Consider the following 10730-nt stretch of genomic DNA (forward strand, 5'->3'; position numbering starts at 1 on the left):
ACCCAACCCCAGCCTACGCTACCTCCCACCACTCTTCCAAAGATGGATCTGTGTCCAGCTTTTATCGCACTGAAATGTAGCAAAGTAATTTTTGAAGAAGAAAAGAGAGAGGGATAGGGAAAAGAAAGAGATAAAACCTGAAAGATATTTATCTTCTTACAAGTAGTATAAAAAAAAAAAAAAAATAGCACGGGCAAATGTAACTGCTTCAGTTAGTCTTTCCCAGCATAAATGCTACTTTTATTTCAAGATTTTGCAGAAGCTGCCTACAGTATAGCATGCTTGTGCTGGATTTTGCTGTGGAACAGTAACACGATAAAGATTAGTAGCTACTTGCAACAGGGCAGGTGGCTGGGCTGTTCTGGCAACCTGTGCAGTCCAGAGCTGGTCTGCATGCATGGGATGAACAGAACTGCAGGGGACAACCCTGAAGCAATAGCAGGAAGCAACAGTAGTGGCCACTATTTTTTGTAAGTGCCAAGTTAAAAATCTACTCCTCATCTCCTTTGTCTCTCAAAAAGGTTAAAGACGAAACTAATTTCAGCTATTGCTAAACAAGTCATTTCTGAAAAATCACAGAACGGTTTGGATTGGAAAGGACCTTTACAGATGACCCAGTCTAACCCCGGTGCCACGGGCAGGGACATCTTTCACTAGGATCGGGTTGCTCAAGGCCCCGTCCAACCTGGACCTGAACCCTGCCAGGGAGGGGGCAGCCACAGCTTCTCTGGGCAACATCTGCCAGAGCCTCACCACCCTCATCATAAAAAATTTCTTCCTTATGTCCAATCTAAATCTACCCTCCTTCAATTTAAAACCATTGCCCTCTGTCTTGCCTTGGTAAAAGTCTCCACCAGTCTTTCTTAGAAAGTCCCCTTTAAATATTTAAGGGGCCCCCATGAGATCTCTCTGGAGCCTTCTCTTCAGGCTGAAGCACTCCAACTCTCTCACCCTCTCTCCATAGGAGAGCTGCTCCAGCTCTCTGATCATTTTCCTGGCCCTCCTCTGGACCCACTTGAGCAGGTCCGTGTCCTTCTTATGTTGGGGGCCCCTGTTTTGCCAATGATCAGGCCTAGCACAAAGGACACAGCCAGCATAAAGATGAACCAATCACCAAATTGTATTTGACACAAAAGGGTCAGTACATGGGTGAGCGCTGGGGATACAAACAAGTCAGTCAGATTATACATAACCGACATCAATCCCACTGACCCCAACAACGACACCACACAACCAACAATGGGTGGAATAAATGGTGAAATGCAGTCTCCCATAGAAGGGACAGGAGACAACCAAGTCAACAAACCAAACACATCAGACCAAGGAAGCCACACACTGAATCTCTACACAGCCCACGTTTACAAAAGCCAGAGCTGACTGGAGCCCAGTCCCAGGGAGGCGGGAGGTCCTTCCCCAACAGGGAACTCTGCACAGGGCATCCCCCTCACACACAGACACTGCCCCTCCTGCAAGGGGTCCCAGCTTTTATCCCCCAGTGGGACACCTGACCTTTGGTCACTCAGTGCGGGACCCCTGGGGCTCCTTTACCCAACGGCTCTGTCTGCCAGGCCGGCACCACCCTGGAGGGAAGCCTGAAGGTAAAGTCACCCCCCTTTGGGAAGGGCTGTGGGAATCGCCCATATGTCAACCTTAATTTGGGGCTTGGGGTTGACACCCCAGCATTTCAGCCCCAGAGCTGGATGCAGAACTGCAGGTGTGGTCTCATGAGAGTAGAGGGGGAGAGTCACCTCCCTTGACCTGCTGGTCACATTTGTTCTGATGCAGCCAGTAGTTCCCAAACCACCTCAGCTAACACAGCATAAATACTAAAAAATATTTCAATATAGCCATGAAGATCTGGAGTTTTACTTACCTGGAGACAACCCATGCAAACCCTGGCTGAGGGAATGAGAGCTGACATTCCCTAGCCACAATGATATCAAAACCACATCTTCTTTGCTCTCCACCATGATATTTCATTAAAACAGTTACAACAGAGATCATTTCAAGGTAAACTAAGTTATATTTTGGCACTATCCGCTCATGCTGCTCTGGGTCTGATGGGCCTGGAGTTAACTTTCCCCACAGCAGCCCACACAGTGCTGTTCTTCGTAGCTGCAGCTAGACCAGTGTAGATAAACCCACCGATGCTTTGGCTGTCGCTGAGCTGCGTTTGCACAGCACCAAGGCTCTCTCTCCAGCACCCCCCAGAGGCAGTAGGCTGGGGATCGGCAAGAGGTGGGGAGGGGACACAGCCAGGACAGCTGATCTAAACTGAACAAAAGGTACTCCATGCCATAGGATGTCATGCTTGGCAATAAAAGCTAAGAAAAAGGAGGAGGAGGAGGGCAGAGTGGGTCATTTGTTACTAAGAGGTTGAACTTTCAAAGCAGCCGCTACATGTAACTGAGGTCCTACTTCCCACAGTGGGTCTGGATATCACCTGGTGGTGGGAACTACAGAATAAAAGTATAATTTTTCTTTTCCACTTTGTTTCTGCACACAGCCTTTTCTTTTTTTTTCATTAAATTGCCTTTATCTCAAGCCATGAGGTTTTTTTATCTTATATCTTCCCCCTGTCCTGCCGAGCAGAGAGAGAGAGAACAGCTGGGGGCACCTGGTAGCCAGACAAGGTCAACCTGCTACATATGCACAGAGTTGTGATGCACAAATCAAGGTTTCATGCAAGTTTTACTTGCTTGAATGCGCTGGCTTCATATTCTTTTGACATGTTTTTTCACTTTTTAAAAGTGCAATTAAGCATAGAAACCTGCCTTAAGAGCTGAATGTTTTATCATTCTTCTGTTTTGCTATCTGTGGTATTGTAATACAGAAGTTAAAGAAAAGATTTAAGCAAGAACATCTTGTATTTCCTATTTTATTTAGGTCAGAGTTTATTCACAAAGTAAGTGCAAGGGTTTCAGAGAGCTACAGATTTTAAAAAGCCCCTTCCTCACACCTATACACTTGAAATGTTTCAAACCATGCAAACATTCTGGTCTCATTGTTTCTTACAGCAAATGGTTTCATTGTTTCTTACAGCAAATAAATGAGAAACTGTGGACTGTGACCCAGCAAAGCCACCCACATTTACAGACCTTCAACAAAACCAAGACACCACAAATTCAGTTCTGCAACACAATGCATTTTGAAGTGCAGTGCCTAGTTTTATGCTTTCACAGCTACATCTATTAATCACAGATGAGGAAAAAATCTTCCTAGCAACAGCCCAAACAATGGAATTGCTAAGACTTCTGAAACCAAAGAGATCATAAAATGAAAGATACTTCCAATCTCACAGAAAACATTCACTTTGCTACCTCAAAGAATAATTACTTTTCTTGTGATTTGGTGCACACTATAAACTTGTCAGCAAACATAATCTTTAACTGATAGATAAGAATACATACTGTTAGTGGTGAAGTATCTCAGAGTTGCTCAGGTTCATGTTTTCCCTGATAGAAAATCAATCAATCAATCAATCAATCAATCAGAACATAACCACTTTCTTGTGACGGATGGAGAAGGCAAGCAGTCGATTCAATGTGAATGATAAAGCAAGCTTTTCTTTATTGCAAGAAATCACACCTTATATAAGCACTCACTATAATTATGCACACTAATCATAAAACTATTGGATACATCTAAAAGTCTACATTATAATATCCCAGCCCCTTGTGGTATTTTGAGTATGTCACAACATCCTCCTTCTTCTGGCTTGTTTTTTCCCAAAGGTTGTTTACCATTATAATTATAATCTGTACCTCAGTTTCTCCCTTTGTTAGCACAACTATCCTTTGTTAGCATAACTGAGCCCTGAATCTCCTTCCTTGTTAGCATAACTGTACCCGGGGTTTTTCCTTTGTTTACATCAGGTGGCTGTAATCAGCTCCTGCACAGACCCATGGCCTTGTTCTGCAAGCCATTCTCCAACAGCTTCACTCATCTTAAGCCGCTAAAACTTCATTTGTGGGGGGACCTCAAGTGCAAACACTCTAACACAGTACGCGGGGCGTTATGCTCTGTCGCCCTGTGAAACTCCTTCTCAGTACTCACCACTCAGACTCAGTATTTATCTAATGACAGAGCTGCTGCAATAACACATCTGTAAATCCCCTGCTACAGTTCATGCCCAGTCACTGAGCCATCCCTACCCCTGCATCTCTCGTGCTGCCTGTCCCCTTCCCCGGGAGAGGGCAGGGCGAGGGTCGTCTCCGGCACACCAGCCCACAAACTCTGGTCCCCTGCCCTGGGGCTCTTGTCTGGGAGTCCCAGTTTTGCCCCCTTCCCCCTTCAGATCGAGCTGAAAGCTCTCACTGACCCCAAGATCCTTTCCCCCTCTTGGACAGGTGCATCCCACCTGATGCCAAAAGCTCTGGCGTCCTGTACCCTGACCCGTGACTGAACAATCCAAACCCCGCCGGTAACGCCAGTCTCGGAGCCACCAGCTCATCTGTTGACTCCTCCCATGATCTTCCTCATCTGAGGGGCCTTCGGCACCCTCAGAATGGAGTCACCCACTACAATGACCCTTCTGGGGTTCTTTTGGGAACTGGTTTTAATACCTGGTCTAGGGCAACCTAGCCTTGGTGGACCTTCATCTTCCTCCTCCTTTGACTCATTTTCTTCCTCTTTCTCTGCTTCATTCCCAAGTTCCAGGCCCATATCTGTGGGGAAGGGCTCCCCCCACAGCACCTTTGCAGTGTGTGCTTGTTTCTGCATCACCCCGAGAGGAAGGGAAGCCCCTCCTGAGCGACCTGAGGCCATCGCAAGAGGAAACCACCCCCACAGAGCTCCTGTAGAAAGCCAGAGTCTCTCTTTGTTTTATCAACCGGATTAAAACCCTTCCTGTCTGTTCAGTGCTGCGGTGACCGTTGTCTAACAGACACATCCTGCAGCTGCTGCTTCTAAGCCAGTTCAGACAAACATTGATGCTCCACGGTTCTGCTGTACCAGACCCGGTAAAGGCAAACACCAGAGTTGGTGCTGGCTCCTGCAGCCCCCTTGTTTAGGCAGCAGCTGTAGACAGTCTTGAGAGACAGAAGGGTGGGGGCTTGGATAAAAGCCCTGGACAGGTAGACTTTTCACAGATTCTGGTCAATCCCTGCAAGGTTGTTGCCCCAGGGTGGCTGGGGGGCACCAAGAGCCTGGGGGGCACCGATCTTCCCATCATCCTGGAGGCCCTGCACCCCCCAGCAGCAATGGCCAGGCTGCAGGCAGGGGGGCGCTGGACAGGGGTTTGGTTTCTCACCGGCACTGTTTGAGCTCAGCCTGCCCAGCATGGCCTGGCTGAGGCTCCTCAAACCCCGGGTGTGCTGAGCGGGGGCAGTGTCAGAGGTCCCAGCACCGCCCCTCGCTGTCTGCTCGGCCCCTGGTGTGCAGAGGAGGTTCAGATTTCCCCTGCCATGGCTGGGCAGCTCCTGGCAGCAGAGGACTCCCTGACCCACGGCGTGGCTGTGGTGGGCATGTGAGAAGGGGACAGGGCTGGGGGGTGGGTGTCATTCTGGGGTGCTGTTTAATTGCCAAGCGCCCCCCAGACGGCTGTCGAACGGGGGAAGCTCCGCTCGATGCGTTCACTGGCACGTGACGCTCTTTCTGGAGCTTCCTTTAAAACACACAAGTTGTTCTGTGTTTGGGCGCTGCCGTCCCCACCCCTGCAGCCACACAAAACCCACCATGAACATTTGTGGTACCCTGCCAGTCTGCCGAGAGCCCTGGCAGAAAGAGCTGTTCTGCCCCGCGGTGATGTCCCAGGTGACATCAGCACGAAGCGCAGGGACCAGGTGGGAAGGGCGGGGGAAGCTCGCGCTGGTGCTGATGGCCCCCGCGGAGCTGGAGGAGGTGCCGCTCTCCGGGGGCTCCAGCGGGGACCACGGGGCCCTGGCAGCGGCCACCAGCATTGGCTGCACTTGGGGACCAGCAGTCCCCGGTTCTCGGCCTTTGCAGGGTGGGTGTCTGTGAGCCATGGGCAGGGCTGGGGATCCCACCTGGAGCCAAAGGCTTGCTGCAGCCTCCTCTGCCGGCCTGGGGCACCTCGGGGCAGCCCTTCCCTCCAGGCACCTCCCTGCAGCCCAGAGGTTGTCCCCAACGCTGGCTCGGAGCTCAGGGGGACGAGTGGCACAATGTGCGTGCAGGGAGCAGGGGAGGGAAGAGGCACGAGAGCTCCACGCCAGGTCAGACAGCCCGGGTGAGGGGCTTCACCTCCGCTGTGGTTCTCCCTTTCCAAGGCAGCCGCTGCCCTTCCGCTCCCACGCATGCACACAAAGACACCCCCCTGAGATCCGGTACCTGTCCAGGCCTCAGCCCCTGCCCCACGGTTCCCCAGAGCTGCCTGGGGGGGGGAAGAGGTCCCAGGAAGGACCAAGGGGAAGAAAGCCAGCCTGCCCCCAGCTCTGCTCTGCCTGGGAAAGCTGAGCCCAGCCCAGCCCAGCCCCACCTCTGCGGGGAGAGCAGCTGGGCGAGGGGCAGGGGGAGGGGGCTGCCTCCAAACCCAGCTCAGCTCCCCTCAGGGCTTGACTCCGCTGCCTTCTGGTTGACAGAAGTGACTGAGGAGCTCCTGGTCCAGCTCTGCTATGGGCTTCGGAGGAATGACAAAGACCTGCTCTATTCAGCCTAAGAATAACTGCTGTATTTAGAAAAAGGGTACAACGGGTGCTTGAGGGCCTCCAGAGCAGAAGGGGTGGTTGGGGCACCCAGAGCTCTCGTGCGTGGAGCAATCGCTACTTCTTGCCACGTTTCTTGTTGGTTTCGATCAGGAGCAGCCCCTGCTTCTTGATGTCTTCCCGGGTGAGGACATGGTCATGGTCTTCACCATCAGAAGCAGGGGGGTCTGGAGGAGACAGCAGAGAAGAGCGGGCTGGGGAGGGTCTGCGGGGCCACCTCCACTGTGCCCGTGTCCCCGGGGAGATGTGGCCCGTTTTGGAGGGCTGGTGGCATCCCAGAGAGCCCCGTGCCAGGCCCTCGGGCACGCCGTACATCCCTGCTGAACTACAAACAGGACAGGAAATGCAAGCGTGTACACGTGTTTGCCCATCAATAAAACCAAGCTCCCTCTGCCAGAGAAAATCCCAGAAGTTTGACTTGCAGAAAAAGACATTGGAAGGAAACTGCCTTCCCAGCACCACGCTCCCAAACCCACTTAGATTAAGTTTCTGTATCTCAAGATCTTCACCCTGTTGTGCTCCAGGTGCTGAACACAGAAACCAAGGAAACAACTCCCCACCTGGGCGAGTCTTCCCAGGAAGACTGTTTTGCCAAAGACAATGTGCAAGCTCATAGCCAGCAGAAGTCAGTGCTAAGGGCAGAGCTGCGTGGGAAAGTGCCTGTTTGCCCCTTCCCCACCTGCCTTGGGCCACAGTGGGAGCTACACACAAGTCTTCCAAGCACCCAAATTAACAGTTTTGGTCCATAGCCCATTCAGTGATAGACATCAACCATCTTTTCAGAACTATTAGATAAGAGGCCACGAGATTGTCGTAAGAATATGTTATTAAAGTCAAAAGGAAATTGCCTGGTTTCTACCATAATCAATCCTCGTTGACTGTGAGATAATGTAAACCAGTCCCTCGGGGAAACAGACCAAGACAGATATCCAAGAGTCCTGCAGAACATCCCTCAAGACCCAAAGCCCCACTTCCCAAAATTACAGGCCAAAGAGGAGTCAGAAATGACTCAGTGCTTCACCTTCTCAAGGGGCACAAAGCACAGTTCCATACACACAACCACACAAGCTGCTTTTCCAGCAAAGCCTCGCGCTTCACACCTGCGTCTCTTCCGCACGCTTGTTTACAGCAGATGATGTGTAACAACACCCCTCCTAAAAACCACCAGCCCACTGTTGTTCAGGTAGTGCTGACCCTCACAGGGACCCAGCCTCAGTGACCCGGGTCAGGATGAGCCCCCACGTGGGGAGCACCTGCGGGCACAGACACAGACCCAGACGCCCTGCCATGAGCCGCTGGCACTGAGGCTCCGGCCAGGCCGGTGGCAAAAGGAACGTCATTTCCTCTTGCCAAAGCTGAACTGTGCTATTACAAGAAAAACCCGCAGTGTTGTTTGGCACAGGTGTAAGTACTCTGTGAAATACAAAAACAGTTTAATGCCATGTTACAGCGTCCAGCTCCTTCTGCAGAGCTGAGATAAGGCTCCTTCCATCCTCTTACGCCACGCTCTTCTGCTGAGAAAGCTTCTAGGAGAGGCTCCATCTCTGCTTTTCCACAGCACCCGGCGAAACGCCACCCCCACCTCGTGCCAGGCCTTTGCAACCAACCGCAGAAGAGGGATGTCAGAATATCAGCTCTGATATGAACAATGAAAGGTCGATACTTTGCCTGCTTTGGCAGCCCAGGTATCAGGAAAGAAAGCAAAATTGTGGCTCATCTCATAACAGGAAAGAAAAAGCAGCTCCCACGGTGCATAACTAGTGCTGCCCTTCACCCCCGGGGACAGCACACCGACCAAGGCGAGTGTGGATGCTCTGCAGTTGAGAGCCACTGACAAACCACACTGAGCACTGGGCAGCCACAGCAGATCGGGAGGTGTGAGTGGGGGCTACGTGTGGGCAGGCTCACTGCCAGCCGTGCTGCGTGTAGTGGTTTAGGCCCTGCCGGGACCAGAGACCACGTTGCCGTTGTCCCTCCCCCACCCTCAGACCGGACAGGCTGGAAGTGAGGCACAAACCCCAGGGTTGAAATAAGGAAAAATTTAATACAACACTGCAACAAATAACAATCTGAACAACAACAATAGCAATAACAACAACAATAAACAGTAATAACAGTAAACAAGACAAAAGATATACAGAGAAATACCGCAAGGGACACAGCCAGCCCGCCGCGCGTGCCTACCCGGACAAAAGCCCACAGGAAACTGTTCCCGTGCTTCAGCTCCAGACCTGACGTCAGCATGGTATTGAATAACCCGGCTGGAGATCCCTTTCCACTGCTGGGGAAACTTAACCCTATCCTAACTGAACCAGGACACTGCGGAATGACCAATCCTCTTTGTCTGGCAGAACAGGGACACCTTTACTGCACCCCAAAACACCTTGTTCAAGCAACATCTTGATTTGGCAACAGATGCTGCACTCCCACGGGACATCCTGGTGCTACTCTCCCCTTGGATACAGAAATGACATCAACAGGCCACCTCCTCCACGCTTCTCCCAGGAATTACCATCAGCAGATCATTACTCTGTGCACTGGTTTGTGGACTTCTGCTCAACTGTGTCATTCGCCTGGCAAGAACCTTCAAAAAATGCACAGGAGAAACACCCTGAGAAATGCAGCACAACACTGGTGAGGAATAGCAGGCAGATGGGCTGGACTGCTGCAGGCTCAGCCCTGATCATCTCCAACAACAGATGTGGTCAGGGGAAGGCTGCAAATAAGGAGGAAGCGCAATACTCGGGGGGACCTCAGACTTCCAGAATTTTCTACATCTATCAGCTCTGCTTCACTACCCATTTACTGAGTAATTCGTAACAGACTAAAGAACAGCAAGAGACGCGGGATCTACCACCCAAGGCAAAAATAAGTCTTCATTCAGAGATCACAAAGCGCTTTACAAAGGAAGCCGGTATGATACCACATGGCAAAGACAGACTGTCCAGCCAGAGGTTACCTTTGAAGTAATTTTTTCTTTTTTTCCTCTTTTTCGCTGGGCACTCACAAGTCTTACACAGAAAAGGCCTCAAGATCTCTTGTCATGTTGTTTATGAATTGTAATTTTTTTCAATAGCCCAGGTTTAAAGAAGAAAGATTTGAACATGGGAAAGGGTGAAGTGTCCCTGTGACAAATCCAGACTCTAATGCTAGAAGTAGCCCCCAAGCAGTGAGAGGATATTTCTTAAAGCTTATTTTAAAATGTAGAATTCTGAACCAGAGTAGCAGAAGTCAAAATCTAGCCCAGACACTGAGCTCTTGCAGAGAAGAGCATGTTTTTCTTTTAGGAATCTTTCACCCATTCAAAGCTAGAGAAAGTTTTTGGAGAGCTCTAAATGTGCACATCATTTTCAGTTGATTCTAGATTTGACAGTGAGGTACCCCAGCCCTATTCCGTTTGGTTAACGTATGGCTAACAGTGCTTGCATACTCTAAAACGTTGCTGCCTGTAACACTTTGTCTGTAAACCTTGTATCTTAGACACCTTATACCTTAACACTCGTTGCCCCATTTCAAATAAAACTCCAGCCAATTTCATGAAAAGTTTTTTCACCCTCTCTCTTCCCTCGCAGTCACCCGCTCCCAAAGGGCTCTCAGCAAGCACTACGAGTGGGGCCATTTACAGTCCCCGTGGAGGTCAACGGCTAACGTAGGGTCACTTCTTAGGGAAGAGTGCCAGAGGGGACCCGGAAACCTCTCCTGTGGTAAATGGACACAAGCGTCTTGAACATGCTCTCCGGGACACATTTTGTTCATTTTGTTTCCTGTCTACTCAGTCTCAGTCTTGCTCTCTCTCTCTCTCTCTCACACACACACACCCCCTCCGTATTTACATTGCAATTGGGACTATCAGCATCGTGAAACTTTTTGTTTTAGAAAACAAGAACGTTCATCTCAAAATTGTGTCAACAAAATACGCCTACTTGATTACTTCCCAAGCCGTCCAAAAACATTTAGCATATTATTATTACTGTTACTCACGCCTGCAGTTTATAAATACGAAGGTTAATAAAGCCATTTCATTCCCTGGGAACAAGTCTAGTCTGGTCTGTCCTCCCAGTTTATCAC

This window comes from Athene noctua, chromosome 11, assembly GCF_965140245.1.
Source record: "Athene noctua chromosome 11, bAthNoc1.hap1.1, whole genome shotgun sequence".
Lineage (NCBI taxonomy): Eukaryota > Metazoa > Chordata > Aves > Strigiformes > Strigidae > Athene > Athene noctua.